This window comes from Mangifera indica, chromosome 5, assembly GCF_011075055.1.
Source record: "Mangifera indica cultivar Alphonso chromosome 5, CATAS_Mindica_2.1, whole genome shotgun sequence".
Lineage (NCBI taxonomy): Eukaryota > Viridiplantae > Streptophyta > Magnoliopsida > Sapindales > Anacardiaceae > Mangifera > Mangifera indica.
In genome coordinates, this window is record NC_058141.1 from 8102495 (window position 1) to 8124199 (window position 21705).

Genomic DNA, 21705 nt, shown 5'->3' on the forward strand with positions numbered 1-21705 from the left:
AAAAAGGAAACTTCTCTGGGTTTGTGGAAAGGGAGCAATAGTTTAAATTATGGAGATGAAGGATAGGGTGGCGTGAATCCTTGAGAATTGAAGAATGCCATCAGATTACGCTCTATACGGTCTAATTTTTGTTCACATCTATGCAGTTGTGCCCTTATGTTATCAAATGAATGAGGATAGGAAGATGATGGAATGTCTACTCGTGGTTGGGTGCTGCTGGGATCTACTTCCGTTGTTGTTCTTTGCTGCCTATTTGGCATAGAATGAGGCATTACTACTGGTCCAAGTTGAACGAAACTGAAACTGTCATCTGTTTATTTTGTCATAATTCCCATCCTATCTAAACAAGTCATATCCAATGGTTCCACCTCACAAGTAACGTGCACGTTATGATTAGAAATATCTAATAAACCCAAATTAATGGCTAATTGAGTGATATAAGAACCAAAGATTAAAGGTTTATTTTTCTTCTAGACTACTGATTGGAATTGAATGAGTAACCAAAAACCTAAATTAACTTGAATATTATGCTCCATACACCATAAAAAATAAAACTCAACCTTAGAAATTGTACCTGTACTATCTCTCCTTCCAGAAAAATTAAAAGCTAAGAATTGCTATAGATATTTAAACACAAGACTTTTTAAATAAGAGTTCTTGGAAGCACTAGGGTTGTACGGAGCAAAATCAATCGACCATTCATGGCACAAATCAGTAGGATTAAAATCAAGGTTGTAATCACATTGGGAACGCATGCATCGCTTACTTTTTGCATCCTTTTTTTTCAGAAACCCCAAAACAATGTTAAATTCAGAAATTAAAAATGAACATTCTCTCCCCATTATCCTAAACTCAATTATTCCCTTGGTAAACAAATCAAACTCCTCATCAGTATTAAATTGACATGTTGTATAAAATTCATGGGTTAGCTAAATAAAGGCAGGGCAATCCACATATACATAATTTTTCTAATCCAGCCTATTCACTAACTTATCAATTTCATTACGAATGCCCAATTGATCAGAAGTTTAAGTGTGAACAAACTTGTAGGGGTAGATTTTATGCTCAAACATAGACCCATATCGTTATTGGTCTTGTTCATCAATGAAGGTATTGAAGTCGCCTAGTTTGAGCTTTAGGCTACTAGAGAGTTCTACTTTCTTCCCTTTTCGAGTGCTCGAACATGGACCAGAATGGACTAAAGCAGTAGCGGTTTGTCATGGCTGAGGTGATGGTGAGGAAGATGATGATTAAGGTGTTGAATGTGCAAGAGAGGGTAAAGACTATTGAGTTCTATTGACAGGTGATTCATCAGGTTCTAATGACAGCTTTGGTGTAAGGGGTCTCCAATAGGTAGATTTTGCTGGTCTTTGATGCTGTGAGTGGGTTCTAACCATGGCGACACATAGGCTACTAGGTTTTTAATGGGAAAGAAAGTGTGGTGCGTGGGTTTGGGAAATATGATTTTTGGAAACATATAACCCCAACCTTATAATTACACTAAATCATATGGGCCCTTTGTATTTAAGAAAATAACAAAACAAGAGCTAGACTTTGACAGAAATGCATTACCTAGTTCCAGAACATCAAAATGCAGATTTTTCCCCTATGAACATTTATAGAAGGCTAACTGGAACCTGGCAGAAGGAAGAAGATGATTGAACAGTAACATACAAATAAATTAAAATGAACCTAATCGAAAATCATAAAATAATTACTAATTAAACATCTAAAAATCCTAAAATTGAAATTTAAAACTAAAATCGAAATACATAAACCGAAATTAAAAACAATTATCTAGTAAAATTAAAATTGAAGTATTAATTAAAATAAGATTGAAAGCTTGGGTTGCCTCCCAAGTAGCGCTTTTTTTTACAGTCGTCGACTCGACGTAATGCTTTCGTCTATTTATCAATGTATACGGAAGCTTTCAGCTCCACTTCTTTAACATTTGCAATTTGCACTCTTTCGTAAAAAGGTTTGAGTCTGTGGCCATTAACTTTAAACACTTTTGAGGTCGCTAAGCTCTGAATCTCTACTGCACCATGAGGAAGAACCTTAATAACAACAAAAGGTCCAATCCAACGAGAACATAATTTACCTGGAAACAATCGAAGTTTTGAATGATAAAGGAGAACTTTTTGGTCAAGTGAGAATTCTTTTCTGAAAATCATTTTGTCATGAAATGTTTTTGTTTTCTCCTTATAAATTCTAGAACTCTCGTAAGCGTCACTGCAAATTTTTTCTAATTCTTGTAACTGTAATTTCCTATGTTCACCACTCTTATCCAACTTCATGTTGCATTACTTGACAGCCCAATATGTTTTATGCTTTAATTCAACTAGAAAATGGCAGGCCTTACCGAATACAAACTTGTATGGTGACATACCAATTGGTGTTTTGTATGTTGTTCTATATGCCCATAGCGCAAACTCCAATCCTTTCTTGTTGGACCAACAGTTTTCTCAATGATAGATTTAATTTCTCGGTTCGAAACCTCAGCTTGTCCGCTGGTTTGTGGATAGTACGTCGTAGTAATCTTGTGTGTTACACCATCTTTTTTTAACAACGCCTCTACTGTTCAGTTACAAAAATGTTTCCCTTGATCGCTAATTAGAGCCTTCAGAATACCGAACCTACTAAATATGTTAGATTTAAGGAAACCTGAAACAATTTTAGAGTCATTAGTTTTGGTAGCTTTCGCTTCTATGCACTTCAAGATATAATCAACTGCTAATAAAATATAAACGTAACCAAACAAAGATGGAAAAGGCCCCGTGAAATCAATACCCTAAACATAAAAAATTTCACAAACTAAAATAGGAGTTTGAGGCATTCCATTTTTCTATGAAATATTAACTGTTTTATGATAGGGTTCACAAGATTTGCAAAAAGAGTATGTGTCTCGAAATAAAGTTAGCTAAAAAAATCCACAATCTAAAATTTTTCTTGCTGTCCTTTTGGCTCCAAAATGGCCTCCACAAACATATGAATGGCAAAAGGTAATAATAGAAGAAATTTCAGTTTTAGGTACGCATCTTCTTATAACCTGATTAGCGTAATGTTTCCACAAATACCAATCATCTCATACGTAATACTTTGCATCATTTTTCAGTTTGTCTTTTTGAGTCTTAGATAAATCAACTGGCAGTATGTTAGTAACCAAATAATTCACATTGTTTGTGTATCAGGGCAGCCTACAGTTTATTGAAAATAACTACTCATCAGGAAATTACTCCTACAGATTCTACTCTGTTTTCACATGAATCAGACAACTTATATGGTCAGCAACGCGATTCTCTTGTCTAGTTTTTGAAGGATTTTGGCAAGAAAATTAGAATTTTTAGATCATGTTGTTGAAAAAGGAAAGTTTCAGTAGTGATAACATCGAATAATAGGAGTTTTATTAGCTATGATTTTTCTTATAAATAAATTGATTAGCTATGATTTTTTCTGTAAATAGACTGATTAGTCAACTTTTTAATTAGTTAGGCCAGCTAACGTTTTTAGTTTCCAGATTTTGTTCTTGTATTTTCTCCTATAAAGGGAACCCGTGTAAAACATTGAAAGGTGCATCAATACAAAAAATTCTCCCTCTTTCTAGTCCTTTGCAAGTTTATACATGTTCACAAAATATGTAACAATGGTAATATAAAATTTACATGTTGTTTCAAGAAATAAAACATAGAAACATGTAAACTACCTTGTACCTTGTAAGTTGATTTGAAGTTTGGAAGCTTGAATCACTAAAATAAGTGATCTCTTGACTTGCACCCTTTAAAGAAGAAAAATGGTGCTTTTCCCTGCAAAAGAAGAAGAAAAAGAGAAAATGTAATATTTTTCTACATTTTTCTCTCTTTTATTAAACTAAAACTTGATATTTATCAAATTAAAACATGTGTTCAATTTTTATTGGTTAATAATTAAGAGAAATTAGAAATTGACACATGTTGAATAATTTGTGCCCAAAATTATTCATTCTAACTTTCTAAACAATTTAAAAGTGTAAAATGACAATTTTGCCCCATTTTCGAATCTTATTCGAAAAGCACAATTTTTTATCCTCGGAAAGTGCTAGCCAACCATGGATAAATATTTTCAGCTTTATAGCACCATTTTTTCCTTGAAATATGGGTGTGACCTTCAAGGTTCATAGTGACATAACTGTGGGCCCCATATCAGACGGTACGTTTTATTATATCATTAAATAACTCAAAACTGTCGTTAACCAATATATTTTGTTTTCTGCTACAAAACGAAGCTCCCACTGATCATGTAGTGTCATCTAACAATGTCCCATGACCCTTACATCATAATGAAGTACAAGTTTCACATAATGTCAATTGAACCTTTCTTACCATGTAGTCCAATCCTTCCGTCATTACATCCCGATTGAACTTGGATTCATGGAATGTCAAAATCCAATATTTAATCTTTTTGAATATCAAGTGATACATCATAACGTGCCACATTGAAACTCTCTTCATGTGGCCTTTTATTTACACTGGCCAGTGTCTTAGATTTTCATATTTCTTGATATTCGTATAGGAACTCAGGAGCAGTCGAGCTGACAGATCCCTGTGTGATCATCACTTGTCCTCTCACTCAAGCAACATATGATCAAAGTGGCTTCTGAACGAGACATGATTAGCCTCGTGGTATATACCATATGAACCATATGTTTTGGAAATAAGCACAACTATGATATCTCAAGTCAAAGGATTTATACACTAGTATGATTTACGATGTATCATTGACTACATATTAATGCCCATGTGATCATCGTTCAGCGGTCACGTTCGATAAACAATATAATATAATAACTTTTGATTAGTTCTCTAACTATCAAATGGTTCCATTGTTTACCCATGTGTATATCCACCATGTCTAATATCATCCATTGATATACTATGGTGATATAGCTCACACCCACTATGCAATACTATTGCCCAAACAGATTGCCTATGTAGGGAACGATTTGATGACATTTATTAAAACTCATCGGGACTTTTCACATGTAATATGCATGTAGCTAATATGGATGTAATATACAACTACAACATAGATATAAAAGTGACATAGAAAACATGTGAAGTATGACAAAACTCTTCTTTTATTAATAATATATATGCAAGATATACAACCCTTAAAACCAATTAAAGCGATTGGTTTTTAGGGCATATTCTAACAGTTTTATCCTTGATCTCTAAGTCAAATTCACTCAGTAGAAGAATCCACCTTATAAGCCTTGGTTTAACCTCCTTCTTTGTTATCAAATACCTAAGGACTGCATGATCAGAATAAATAACAATTTTAGTACCCAATAAATAAGAACGAAATTTTTCTAATGCAAAAACAACAGCCAAAAGTTCTTTTCTAGTGGTTGAATAATTTTTTTGTGCATCATTTAAGGTTATCGAAGCATAATATATAGCATGTGGCACCCTTCCAACTCACTGGCCCAAAATAGCTCCTACGGCATAATCACTCGCGTTACACATTATTTCAGATGGGAGACTCCAATCAGGTGGCTGAATTATTGGTGCAAAAGTCAATAACTGCTTTAATTTGTCAAATGCATTTTTACACCCTTCATCAAACTCGAAAGCCATATCCTTTTGCAGCAACTTGCACAATGGCAATGCAATATGCGAAAAATCTTTAATAAAGCGTCGGTAAAAACCTACATGGCCAAGGAAAGAACGAACTTCCCGCATACTAGTAGGGTAAGGTAAAGATTGAATAATATCAATTTTAGCCTTATCTACCTCTATAACCCTAGCTGAAACTAGGGCTGGACTTGAGCCGAGCCAGCTCGAGCTCAAGCTCGACTCGGCTTGGTTCGAGCCCGAAACTAGCCGGACTCTGCTCGGCTCGATCGAGCTCTAGCTAGCTCTGGTTGGCTTGGTAGATTTTTTTTAAAAATTTTTTATACAAAACGACATCGTTTTGATCCATATATATATACAAAATGATGTCGTTTTGATATGAAAAACGAGTCGAGCCGAGCCGTAAACGAGCCGAACTCGAGCCGGCCATAAATAGACCTAGCCGAGCCTGAGCTAGCTGCGAGCCGAGCTCAGCTCAGCTCGAATCCAACCCTAGCTGAAACTATATGCCCCAAAACTATACCTTGCTCAACCATAAAATGACATTTTTCAAATTTTAAAACAAGGTTAGTTTCAATGCATCTTTGTAAAACATGGGCGAGATTATGCAAACAATTATCAAATGAATCCCCATAAGTAGTACAATCATCCATAAAAATTTCTATAATGTGCTCAATATAATTTGAAAATATACTGACCATACACCTTTGAAAAATGGCCAGTGCATTACAAGCTCCGAATGACATTCGTCGATATGCAAAGGTTCTAAATAGGCATGTGAAAGTCATCTTCTTCTGATCTTTTGGAGTAATTGCAATCTAAAAATAACCTGAAAAGCCATCTAAAAAACAGTATTAAGCTCGACTATCTAACCTTTCCAATATTTGATCAATAAACAGCAACGAAAAATGATCTTTGCAGGTTACAACATTTAATTTCCTATAATCTATACAAACCTGCCACCCATTTTGAACTTGAGTGGGAACCGATTCATTATTTTGATTTTTTACCACTGTGATGCCGGTATTCTTTGGTACAACTGGCAGCTCAATATAAGATACATTACTTGTATTTTTGAGTTCCACAAACTCATTCATTTCTGCCACTGTATTCTGCACATCTAAATTTAATTTAAATTCATTATTTTCTTTCAAAATATTTTCATGGTTAGCCACTTCCAACTCATCTTCACTATCAAGTTCAAAAATATCCCGCACTAGAGAATCAATTAAATCAATTGAATAAATAGGAAAATCCACATTAAGATATTTCATAACATCATAAATATTAAACTGGACAACTTCATAGTCAATGTGCCTTTATGAACATCAATCTTTATTTTAGTTGTTTTCAAAAAGGGTCTTCCTAATAAAATATGTGTTGATTGGTCATCATTTTCCATGTCAAGAACATAAAAATCAGCTTGAAAAATTAACTTATCATTAGCCTGAACAAGAACATCTTCAATTAACCCCTTAAGATATGCATTCAATCTATCGGCCAACTGAATAACTACACCAGTTTATTCGCTGAAAGAAGGATATTTACCTGTCACGCATTTTCGGAAGAATTATTTTCTGCTGCCAGTTCCTCTTTGTTTTCTGTTTGTTGTGTTGGTGCAGGTGGTGCTTTAATCGTCATCTCTAGCACTTTTCCACTTCTTAACAGAATTATTTTCTGCTGCCAGTTCCTCTCTGTTTTCTGTTTTCTTCTTTGGGTTTACCACAGTTTGTGACGACAGTTTGCTTGAATTTTGTGCTTCCAGCCTACTGATTGCAATAGCCATTTGGCTCATTTGATTTTTCAGATTTTGAATGCTGGTTCTAGTTTCCTGTTAAAATTTCACAGTGTTAGCAGTCATAGTTTTAACAATATCTTCAAGAGGTGTACCTGAACTAGAATTTTGAGTTGGTTGCTGCTGTCTAGAAATGTAAGGCTACTAGTATGGCTGAAAGTTATTCAAAGGCTAATTTGCATGTGCATTCCCATAACGAAGATTAGGATGATTTCTCCAACCTGAGTTGTAAGTATTCGAATAAGGATTATAATTCTGATTTCGCTGTTGTTGTCCTAGAAATCCACCTATTGTAGTAGCTTGTTCAGAGTAGTCCTCCTAAGGTGTTAGGCACATATTAGTTGGATGTCTTCCCACTGAACAGATTCTGTAAACTTTTGCTGCCTCCATTTTTCCTACAGTTATTTGATGTACAAGAGTAGTTAGATCATTAAGTCATCTTTCAAAAGAAAAAACATTTACCTCATTGACACACCGAGACGAATGGTCTTATCTATTCCCAAATTGTTGTGAATTTGACGCCATGTTTGTAATTAAATTTTGGGCTGCTTCAGGTGTTTTGTTAGCCAATGCTCTACCACTCGTTGCATCAATCATATTCTTATCATTTGATAGGAGTTCTTTGTAGAAATATTGAATAAGGAGCTAGTCACTAATTTGGTGATGTGGACAGCGTGCACAAAGTTTTTTAAAGCACTCTCAGTATTCATATAAAGACTCTCCACTATGCTGCCTAATCCTATAGATTTCTTTCCCTATGCTGGTAGCTTTTGATACTGGAAAAACTTTCTCCAGAATAGCCTTTTCATCTTATGCCAAGTGGTGATACTTCCAGCAAGGAGATGATAAAGCCAATCTTACGCATCATCTTTTAAAGAAAACGAAAAAGCTTTTATCTTGATTTGTTCTTCAGTTACTCCATTCGGTTTCATACCGGTATACACCACATGAAATTCCTTTAAATGTTTATAAGGATCTTCATCTGCAAAGCCACAAAAAATAGGTAAAAGATGGATCAGTCTAGATTTTAATTCAAATGTAGTATTAATATCCAAATTAAGGAAAGTAATGCAGTGTGGTTGTTGATTCAAATCTAGAGCAGCAAGCTCTCTTAAAGTCTGATTTTCAACTATGTGTTCTTCTATTTTGTAAGTAGATCTGTATGCTTGCAAACTTCTTTTTGCTTCTTTTCTCAGCCCTTTCGCAGTCTTTTCAATCTCTGGATCAAATTGTAAATCAGCTTGTTTTGAAGATCGTGTAACGAACATACAAAGGAAAAACTCCCCAGCAATGGCGCCAAAATTTGGTACGTGCTATCGTTGACACCCAAATTAAAATCCTAAATTCCTACAACAAAAAAATAGTAAAGAAAAATAGGGATCGTTCTCTCGAAGAGTTTTAATTATTACGTCGTCACAAATAAATCAAAACAAGAAAATAAATGGGGGTTTTGAATTGAATGCAAATTATAATTAAAAACAATAAATAAAAATTCAGCGAAATAATCTAAAACAAATAATCAATTAAACAAACTTTGGTCTACGATCACATCCACCATTGAACTTTGATTGATCATCGATACGAAAAACATCAAATTAATTATTCAAATATTTCTTGCAGTATTAATTACCTATTCTTCCTTATAATTAGTTAACCAAAAACATGTATTCCAATTAAACCTTATTGATTAATAATTCGGATACGATCTCGAATTTAATTAAATAATAACATTACGAATTAGAAAGACCAATGAAGTAAGACAACACAAACGTACGACGTTTCATTTAATCCAGTTGATTATTTTCCTTGGATTTACAGTTTCTAAAGTAGCAAACGATAAATCTCAATTACCACTTCAATTAGATGGATTGAACAATTACGAATTCAGTACCTAAACTAGTAGTAGATTATATTATTTGATAAACTAATCGTGCACTTTAGCAATCAACCAACACAATCATGAAAAATAATTCAGAAAGATAATCAATACTTGAATAATTAAAAGATGCATTAAAGAACAAAACTTAATCTCACAATCATTATAGTTCTATGGTTTCAGATCCCTTCAACCAAGAGAAAATATTCTGCCACTGTAAACCATATTTAGCTCTCTAAGTGCAAAAGATAAATAATTCTATTAGATTGAATTAAATTTCCACACAACATAAGGGAATTAGAAATTAAAATAATAACAATTAATGACGTTATCAATTGCAATATCCATTACATTAGGATTTTTTTCCTAATTTGATAATGTTAAAATCATATATCTATTGGATTATGATTTATCCTAACTGGATAATTTTGATTTCATATATGGGTTTGACTAAAACTCTAGCTCCCAAGGTCTTTTTTGTATAAAGATCATTGTATTTTTAGTTTTATTGATGCCTAATTTTATGCACGCAAATACCCATCCTATATATTTTGAATTCCTAGTGTTTTTTGTACACAAAGCCTCATTTTATTTGTGCTTCAGGTAGATACTAAGGTTTCTCCTTCTAATGAGTTGGAAAACGATATTCTTGTTAGGTAAAGACCAAAAGAGTTGTCCAACACATGTATATGGTTCTTAAACTTTCTTTGAATGTTCTTTGCATTTTTCATGAATCTTTCTTCCTAAAATAGGATCCATCCAAAGTTTTTCGAGTTTCTAAAAAATTTTTGTTTTATCTTTTACTCTTTTTACTGATTTTTGATGCCTAAAAAATCTAACACTATCATCTGATAATTTGTATTCACAGTGAATTTTTTAAAGGCAGATACCACAAGACACTTTTTATAACTATAAAAAAAATATGGTAATAATCAAATTTATCCAATGGTATTTGAAATTTGTAGAAAGAAGAAACAAAGATATGGACTTTGTCTATGAGGAGGTTGCATAAGTCCATTGGTAACCTTCCTAACTTGTCTATTATTGCATATTGGCAAAATGCAATCATTGTTGCAATTGCCAACATATTTCCTAATGTTCACCACAATTGTTATAACCAACATATCAAAGGCAAAACATATGTTGAGTACAAAAAAACAAAGACCATTGAATGATTATTTTTAAAAGCTATGATGGCATAACATCTCTCTAATTTTGATGATCCAAGTGTAGTTGGCTATTTAACAAATATTGGGTGTCATGTGTGCATATTTCAATGGCCTTTGTTACAATATCATGATGAATAACATTGTTGAGTACTTTAATGCGTTATTGCAAAATGCTCGTAGTTTGTTAATCACTATACTTGTAGAATTTTTTCAAAGGACTTTACAACATAAGGGCATGCAATAGCAGGAGGCACGTCTCTGGGACATCCTCAAATCCTATGTACTTTATGACTTAATTGTTTAACTTAATTTCCTTCTCCATCTTGAAAGAAGCAAAATCAGAGTAACAATATCTAGATAAATTTATTTAAAAAATTGGTCACTATATAAATATATCAATACAATAGTAGAAGTGAAAAAGAATAATTAGAAAAGAAAGCAACTATTAACTACATATTGCTAGAGCCCTTAAATTGTCATAACATCTTCCTAAGTTGGGAGATTGGCGGTCCTCTATTTCAACATCTAGGAAACCCTACCAACTTCCAAGTAGTTAACAAAATACCCTAGATTTCCCAAGGTCTCATTTATCCATAGATACATGATGAAAGTAGATTTCGATTAGAATATATATAATGGAAATGAATACTTTATTAAATTCCTAGAAAAATATACAATTTCCTTATGAGAAAGGCTAATGAGTAACTGATAAATGCATAATTTACTATAAAGTAAGAGAGGCATCTAGAAATGATAGATATTGATGATCAATACCTTCATACCTTTTATATACAATTCTCCTTATAAATTCAACAATGAAGTTTTATACCATGCAATTCCATGGGTAATGACTTAATACGTCCAAATCATTTACTAAAATTAGGAGACAGTTTGGAAACACCTTCTTATTATATGCCTCATCATCTAGTGATATAGAAAATAGAGGAAGACAAACTTGACAACTCATCATTATCACCCTATGGATATAACTCAAAAGCCAAGTGTGAGTCCTTTTATGAAACTGATACAAAATTGGGGAAGTAGTGTCACCTCAATCGAGGTACCCTTGACACCTTCACATATTGTATTAAAGTGTCCTTACTAAATAGTAACTTCATAATCAATGCAAACTCTATTGGGCTGAAACAAATATCCATTCCATTTAACTAAAACCAGAACTCTTGTGTAAGGTCACCCTGATTAATCTATCAAAAAAAGGACGGAATGTATTAGCACGACGTTAAATTGGTGTTCCAAATCAAGAAAATGCCCAAAACATGTTTCCCAACATAGTTGCTATTGCGTCACAGTTAGCTTTGTTTGGATGTTTACAATTGTTTCCTTGCACTCCCATACTATTAATTAGACCTTAAACTAGTAAGCATCATTGAATTTAAATTCACTTTCATGGTGATTCATTGGAAATCTCTGAAAAAAAATTTAAAATAACATTTAGGTTTGTCAATGAAACCAACACCTAAAAAAATAATGCAACACGCACAAAACAAATAAAGTGAGAAATTAAGTCAAATAAAAAAAAATAAAATAAGTGGTATTGTGAACAATAACTTCCATTAAATTTTCCATCATATGTAATTGCAACAATAACATGAACAATAGCTTTGTTAACTTTTCTATCAAAATTAAATGTGAACAGTATCATAAAAGTACTAATGGGTTATGGAAAATATCAATTGACACCTCATAGACATTTGACCTATTATTACACCCTCTTTAAAAGTATAGCTCTCCAGATGAACATGTCACTAACCTTGCCCTAATGATTATGAAATCACTTGATAATTAAAATTCAAACACCATAAACATCATCAATATTTACAAAATTACCAAAATACCTTATTAATTAACATTGCAAAAACAAATTAAAGGATGTCAATAAAATAAAAATCATCACCAAACATAGACATATAAAATATATGTGTAGCTAAACATAAAAGTAATGTCATAGGTCTCCATTACATAAGCAAAATACATTAAACTATTACAATGACATATATGCCCTCATGCCAGATTTATGCTCGCTAACCACCATTCGCCCTACAATCATCACAATCACTTATACCTATATACTTGAAAATTATGGGAGTGAAAGAAAAGTCACTCAATAAGTAGTAGACTTTACTACTATCTTTTATATAATCCCTAAAATGTCACTATCTTGACCCAACATAACTCCGTCATCCAGAGTCTATCACTAAACTCTCATTAAAATGATAACAGGTCTTATATCTTATAATTGTAAACTCAATAACCTCTACGTTACATAACATATTTCTCAAGGTCTATTATGTCTTACTTAGTCACTAATGAATCATTTTGGATCCCAAATTGGTGTGACCATATTATCTTTTAGTGAAAGTTCTATCTTATTTGTAACTTAGTTGTATACTAGGCTAATTAGACTGGACCAATATAGTCCACTCGCCTATACCACTATTAGACTATTGAACTATAATTGTAACTATGCTCCACTACGAGCAAAGACTCTATTATAGGTATAATATCCTACTATGGATGCACCCTACTATAGGCAATGTATAAAGTATATACCTATGGTGCCCCTTCGTAATCCTAGATGTGTCTAACATGCATACATCCCGTGCCACAAGTCACCTCAGGCTCATCTTACCTTTGACCCTATCCATAACTTATGCCCTAAAATTATATCATCTCTTAGGCATATTGGGTATTGCAACATACCTAAAATATCTTTACTATCTCTTTGGACAACCCCATAAATATCTAGTCTGGTTATTTTTAACTTTTTGTAACACCCTTTTCTAGATACATACTCCTACACAGAATATACATCCAAAAATACATGTCTAATTAAAACTTTGTATACAAAGAATTTATATCAAATATTCTTTATTAAAGAAAACTTGATAATCCCAAAAGTGTATTTATTATTTAATAAGTCAAAACAACATAGTCTAGAAAACAAATCATAAAATCTAATGTGCAAGATCAACAAATACAATTCAAAGTGCTTACACAATTCCAATATTAAGAAATGACAGTAATGCCCATGCCCTTATGTGACACCATGAGCTAACCCACTAGCAACCCCAATTGTCACCTTGCTATTCCATAACTCTATCTGCAAAACCACATAAAAGAACATATAGTAAGTAAAACACACTCAGTAAGTAGGTGTGTCCTTTACTAATTTCTTTGTGGTATTATGAATATTTCCAACATTGCAAATGCCCATCCATATTACATTGACGCTTAGCACATTATCCTCAATAATTGTGTCATCCTAGATGACTAGTGTCAAATAATGTATATCGATGTCCCCAATGCTTGGTGAAAGCATGTGACATCCTAAATGTTAATCGTAAGGTGTATCTTATACATATATGGGTCGAGCTTAGGCTAAAAATACCATATCAAAATAGCAATGAGGCTTAGGCCTTTCTTGCTATCATACATACATCCCAAATGCTACGATGCCCATCGTCAATGCTTGCATAAACATTCCAGATGCTAAGGCACCCTACACTGATGCATAATCATCCAAGGTATTAAGGTCATACAAAATAGCCCTATTGTTTTCATTACCACACTATACACAACTCGGTGGTTTAATTTAATGTAATACATTGTTTTTAGTTTTTGACTTGAAACCACTCTGATCGGGGTATATGTCATCTTCCATACAATTAGACACCCCCATCATAGTTTCCATCACAAACAGCCTTCGTTAGGGCCTCATCGTTAGTTTTCCTCATAGTCATCCCTCCTAAGGGTAAAATAATCATTACCAAACTCTTATACTCTTATCTAAACTTCATATACTTTTTACTAACTCCCGATGTCTTTATTTTCAAATTTCCCCAAAAGTATATGGATACATATCCATCACACACAAAAGCTGTGTTATTTAATCCATACAACAAAAACCCTAAGCATATAAGTGTGCATATTTGGGGTAGGGTACATGGTAGTGTGTCCCATATCACACGAGCATATGTCTATTCCTAAATCTATACTCCTGTAGCTTATCTTAAAACAGGTAGAAATTCCCTTAATTATACATAGTTGTGTGTCATATGACACACAAGTGTGTAGTGTGAATTTCCAGAATTTTGTGTTCATATGCAATGTGATTTTTAGTAACACAAACCTAGTTTAATGTACATAAGATGTCTCTAAACCAAGGCAAACTTATTCTAGCATGTTTCTAATTCACCATATCAATCAAATACATTATCAATCATCTAGATTATGACATCAAATACCATATTCAAGTTGTTGGAGCACTCAATACAATGGCATGTTCAATTTTAATCTGTGTTACAATGCAAAAATATATAAGATTGATTCAAAACACCAATACACAATCTGTCTTCAACGTCTCCCATTAATGCAAACTCTTTAATCTCAAATCATAACACAACATAATTATAACCTAGTGTTCACTAATCAATCACTTAACATAACATATACGAAAATACCATAATCAATGTAATAATCCAATCCAAACTAGATTGAACACGTATGTAACAAATTCAGATCATCTCACATGGCCTTATACTTTATCAAAACAAGATTCTAAAGAAGGGGGACCATATTACTTACCTTTCTTCTGGCAAAATAATAGTTTTCTCATGGCTTGCTTGATCTTAAAACCTTCTCCTTGTGTCCAAGGCTTCAAAATCTCTCAAAACCTTTTTTTTCTCTTTGCTTTTCTATGAGAAAATATGAAGAATACCTATAACCAAATGTGTTTGCCATCTTTTATTTTTTCCATAAATAACGTCACATATGGGCGTGTACTATTCATACATGGTTATGTGTGTCATTATGTACTATGGTAGTATTTGAAATCCTTTCGAAACTGCTTTTTACCCAAAATTCAAACACATTGACAATGCATGGGCATGCATACCCTCCAAACTTAGCCAAATATTAATTAGCAAATAAGAAAGGATGATTTTGCCCTTATTTACTACATACAAGCAAATGGCCTTTCCACATAATTATGTATCACCAATTTCATATTTATTTAAATATTTGAGCATAATAACACACATACAAAGCCAAAAGACAAAAATAACCTTAGGCATGCCTAGGGTTATTACATTTTCTTTACTTTCTTTATTGTGAACGGGTATCTCGTATCAAGTGCATCAACATTCTTGTATTTCCTCTTTGTGAATGACTAGTTCTTCAAGAAAATTCATATTTTTTCATCATGAACACGTATCCCTAGTTCATGTGAACGGGCGTTCACTTACTTGATAATTAGGAATGATAATCTTTCTCGTTTGTTCCTTATCATGCATCTCTTAGGACATGAATGAAAGTTCACGTATCGAATGAATGGGTTTTTATACAGGTCTAAACTTTGTTCCTCATCATTGAACCATTTTTTACTTATGTACTTCCTATAGGTATATCTGTCATTTTACTCTATGTATGGTTGTTCTTAAAACATGGACGGACAAACTTTATGCCCTAGTTGACTGTTTATTGGTCAATGGCATCTAGCAGTGATTAGGTCACCATAGAATCCTTACTACAAATTGTGTTTTGTGTGAATGGGCATGTGTTCCATATTGTACATCCATTCATGACTTATAATTTATATGTTACAAGCATGAACGATCATTCCTTCGCTATAAATGGTTGTTCATGACACATTTTCACATCCTAAATTCTTAATTGCCTTTATGTAACATCTAATCAAGTAAACCTTATTTTTACATAATTCAACAATCAAAGTATATGAACTACAACCCTAATATGATGTCTCATACACTGAACTCCAACGCTAAACTTGTGAATTCAACCATAACTTTAATTAATGCTAACCATTATAATCCATCATTGAAACCTATAATCCATAAATAAATCAACAAAACATTAATCTAAATTCACATCTACTACTTAAAATCATCACTAACATACATACATACATACATACATACATACATATATAGAAATAAAAAATAATTGCATTGTCCATATAAATTCATATTTAACATGTTAATACACAATTCCTGTCACACTTACATAAACCATACACACATGTATTAAGTTTGTCAAAGGCAAAAGCCATAGTCCACTGCATGAACAAAAACTCAGAGAAAGGGAAGAAGAGGTCTTACTTACTTGTCTTCCAAGCCTGAACTTCTGAGATGATCAACAACCCTCATTTTCTCTAATAATAGCCTCACCAGAGCCTTTACAATAATCATCGGCAGTTTTGCAAACATTTGATAGCGATAAAGCTCCCTAAAACATAGCTAACATGCTTTATTTAAACTACTTCTATGTAATGCCATGAATGCATGTTCATGTTTCACATGTATCGTCATACATCATTTAAATTTCTTCGACATAACAATTATCCACTCTGATTTACATGACAAATGATCCACATACATCTTTACCCCATGCACTTCCGTTTATCATCTCAAAATCATTAAATCAACTTATTTTCATCTTAACTCAAGCACAAGTACACTCACACATGAAATTACATGAGAAATTACTATTTTACCCATGAGATGTACATGTAAGGCCACACCTACCAATTCCCCTTAAACAATACTATATGGGGTTTGAAAAGTATCAATTTGCTCCTTTAGGCATCCAACCTACGAATTTTCCCCTTGAACAGTGATAAGCATGTTCGTTCATTTTCTAACAAATTTTATCAGTTCAATCCACAAATCAATCAAAACATTAATAAGAAATAATATTTTAAAACATAACAACCAATTTAAACTAAAAGAACCATCAATTTACTAATCAAAATTGAAATTTTAAACCCTGATTTGGTGGGAAAATGGTATTTTCTAGCAAAAATATCAGTTTCAACACTTAAATCTCCTTCTAAACTAACAAATATAGATTTCCCATAAACTAATAGCCATTTCCTAGAGTAGCAATCTCAACAAGTTACTCACCCAAGTGGTGCAATCCCTAGAGCAACGGTTTTTTCTCAGGAAATTATTGGGATTTCATTTCACAATTGAATACAAGGTTGGTAGTGAAAATACAATAGCAAATTCCTTTTCAAGGAGGTTTGATGAAGAGCATGAGGAGAGCAAAACCAGGTGCAATATGGCCATTACTACTATATGCTTTGAGTTTTTAAAGGAGTTAAGAAAAGAGAATGCAAAAATGCTAGAATTGCAAGAATTACACAAGGCTTTAGCAAATAATAAATTATCTAAAGAGGAATATAACATACAAGATGGGGTCTTGTTGTTTAAAGGGTGGTTTTATTTAAGCAAAGATTCCAAGTTAAAGGATTTGATGTTGAAGGAGTTCCACGAAACTCCTATAGGTGGCCATGCTAGTGTGGAGCGCAACTATATTTGACTTACAACTAATATTTATTTGCATGGGATGAAGATGGTAGTTCAGGAATTTGTTAGCAAGTGTGTTGTTTTTCAAGCTATCAAGTATTCTACAGAGGCTCCGTCTAGGTTGTTATAACCGTTGAAGGTTCCAAAATAGGTGTAAGAGGACTTACCCCTTGATTTTATAGTTGGGCTTCCTAACTCGAGGGGTTATACAACCATATTGGTAGTTATTGATTGTCTTTCAAAATATGCACATTTTGAGCAATTCCATAGCATTATACAACCATAAAGGTCGTTGATCTTTTTCGTAACATGGTGATGAAGTTACATAGAATGCCTTATTCAATAATGTCCAACAGAGACCATATTTTTACAAGTCAGTTTTGGAGAAAAATATGTAAACAAATAGGGACTCGCTTGTGAATGAGCTTAACCTACCATTTACAGAAGGATGCCTAAACTGAAGTACTAAATCGATATATTAAACAATATTTATGTTTATTCACAGCTAGCCAACCCAAACAAAGGTACATTTACTTAGGATGGGCTGAATTGCAATATAGCACGAGTTACCAATCTGTAATTAGGATGAATTCGTTCCAAGCAGTTTATGGGTGACTTCCCTCTACCATTCCTGTATACATGAGAGGCTCCTCATCTATCCAAGCACTTGACAAAATATTAAGCAACCAGAATGAACTATTAAGAAAACTTAAACATCACTTGTTACAAGCTTGTAATCAAATGAAACAATTGGCAAATCGACACAAAAAAGAGGTGATCTTTTAGCTAGGAGACTTGGTAATAGTCAAACAATAACCTTATAGGCAATCCATAATAGCTTAATACTTGAACCCAAAGCTGAGTAGTCATTTTTTTTGGACCATTTCCTGGGCAAGCTGTAACAAGACCCATTGCTTGCACACTCTAACTTCCACCTAATAGTAAAATACATTCTACCTTTCATGTTTCATTATTGAAGGCACTTAAGGGAAACCCAACTATATCATGTTATCCTCTACCTGAAGTCAGTCACAATAATCAGCCTATCCTTTCTCCAAATGCTACCATATCTGTTTGAATCTAAAAGGTGCATGGAAAAGAAGCTCACCAAGTATTAGTCCAATGGTCTCATAACCCTTTAGAAGATGCTACTTGGGAAGATTTTGAGCATTTTGCAAGTTGTATCACCTTCTTAACCTTGAGGACAAGGTCTTTTTTTATGGGTAGGGAAGTGATAATTGGTTTGATATTGAGTTAGAAGATAAAGGGATTACTAGATAAACCAATAGAAACAGACAGGATTTAGAAGTTTAGGAAGGCATTAAATTATTAAGTGGATACAAAGGTGCAATGGAATACAAAAAGGACAATGGCACCATAATCCCACCTTCCAGAATAAAAAGGAAGCCAACAAGGTTTAATGATTTTGTTATGTAGATGTAGAAAGATTGGATAGGATAAATGTTGCTCTAACAACCTAAGAGAAAAGCTAGATAAAAAGATTTATCCATATTTTGTATTTTAAATTATCACAACTTTAGCACTTTTTAGAATATTTTGTAATAAAGATTATAAGAAAAAGATGTAATTCATAGTGGGGAACTAAGTAATTTATCGAAATAAAGTTTGCAATTGGAGTTTGGCACTAACTTGAAGAGTGCTCATTCATATCATCATATATTTATGATGTATTCTAACATCAAAAAATTTGAATCATCATATATTTATGATGTATTCTAACATAAGAAAATATATATTTGAAATATATTGTAATATCTTCTAACAACCCTCTTCAAACTCAAGTAAACAAAGAATTTGCTTAATTAAGTTTGCAAACTCATCTTTCCACTTTCCAAATAGGTGAAGGTGTGAGTGAACTAAACTAATAAACTTATCTTTCTACTTTCCACAAACGTGAAGGCGAAGGCATGAGCCAACCACCTTTGAGATGTACCTATAGGGTTTACACCTACCAATTCCCCCCGAATAGTACTAGGTGGTGTTTGAAAAATATCAATTTGCCCTTTTTAGGTATCCAATCTACCAAATTTCCCCCTGAATAGTGGTAGGCGTGTTCATCCATTTTCTAACAAGTTTCATCGATTCAATGCACAAATCAATCAAGACATTAACAAAAAACAATATTTTAAAATCTAACAACCAATTTAAACTAAAAGAACCATCAATTTACTAGTCAAAATTGAAATTTTAAACCCTGAGTTGATGGGAACATTGTATTTTCTAGTAACAATATCAGTTTCAACACTTAAATCACCTCCTAAGCTAACAAATAAGGATTTCCCATTAACTAATAACCATTTCCAAACTTTTAAAAAAAATTTCAATCCAAAATTTGCAAAATCTAATTTTTAAAATATGAATAAATTTTATTTTTGGTATATTATTTTGAATAGTACATGAATTTGTATCTATCATATATCCTATATAAGGAAATACAAATCAATATAATCAATATAAAATAATGTAAAAAAGGAAAACATATATTTAGAATGTTTGCTCACCTAGGAAATCATAAATTTATGATATATTTTAACATAAGAAAACGTATATTTGAAATATATTCTAATATCTTCTAAACCCCTTCAAACTCAAGTAAGCAAAAAATTTGCTTAATTGAGTTTGCAAACTCATCTTTTTACCTTCCAAATAGGTGAAGGCATGAATGGGTTTGATAAACTCATCTTTCCACTTTCTACACAGGTGATGGTGTGAGTGGGTTAAACTAATAAACACATTTTTCCATTTTCTACATACGTGAAGGCAAAGGCGTGAACTAGTGTAACTAACATGCCAACAAGATGCTCGACTCTGATACCATAATAAAATGTGCATAACTTGTAATTTCTAGTATATTCAACTATTTGAATGATACATAAATTTATATGTTAAAATATGAATAACTTGTAATTTTTGGTATATTCAACTATCTACATGACTATGAATGTATACCTATCATAGATCTTATATAAAGAAATACAAATCAATATAATTAATATACAATAATGTAAAAAAGGAAAATATATATTTAGAATATCTGCTAACGTAGAAAATCATATATTTAGGATATATTCTAACAAAGAAAATAATATATTTAAAATATGTTTTAACATACCCTAACACCCCAGCTCAAACTCAAGTAAGCAAAGATTTTACTGAATTGAGTTTGTAATGCAAGTCAAGAAATGATGGTGTTAAACTAAAAACTTATCACTCCACTTTCCACATATGTGAAGACGTGAGCAATCCAAATTGATAAATTCATCTTTTTACTCTTCAGATAAGTGAAGCTGTGAATAAGTCAAACTGATAAACTCTTTATCTACTTTTCCAAACAAGTGAAGGTGTGAGCATGCTAAACTAATAAACACATCTATTTACTTTTCACATACGTGAAGGTGAAGGCGTGAGTGGGTTTGACTTTGATACTATGTGAAAATATGAATACATTGTATTTCTAGTAAATTCTATGTGAATAGTAATGAATTTGTACTTATTATATATCCTATATAAGAAAATATGAATTAATATAATCAATATATAATAATGTAAAGAGGAAAAAAATATATTTAAAATATTTGTTAACCTAGAAAATCATATATTTATGATATATTCTAATATAAGAAAATATATATTAGAAATATATTTTAACACTATTCGAATATAAGCAAACCCGAAAATGAATATAAAATGAATATGCTACTAACATATGAAACCATTTTGGAGATGAATATGATTGAGAAAAAAAAAAATTGACGATTTGGAGCCGAAGCCATCCAAAATCCAGAGTAGAATGTGACAGGTGGGAGGGATTGGTAGGTGAAGTAATGAAAATCAGGTGCTCCCCCTTTTTTATATAAGGGCAATTTCAATAAATTGTTTTTTATTGGCT

The 21705-nt window shown here is 32.5% G+C and overlaps 1 non-coding gene across 1 annotated transcript; it reads left to right on the forward strand.

Moving 5' to 3' along the window:
- Positions 1-8059: 8059 nt before the first annotated feature.
- LOC123217806 lies at positions 8060-8166 on the forward strand. The gene has a single exon (XR_006502544.1). It is a non-coding gene; the product is annotated as a small nucleolar RNA R71 (small nucleolar RNA).
- Positions 8167-21705: the final 13539 nt, after the last annotated feature.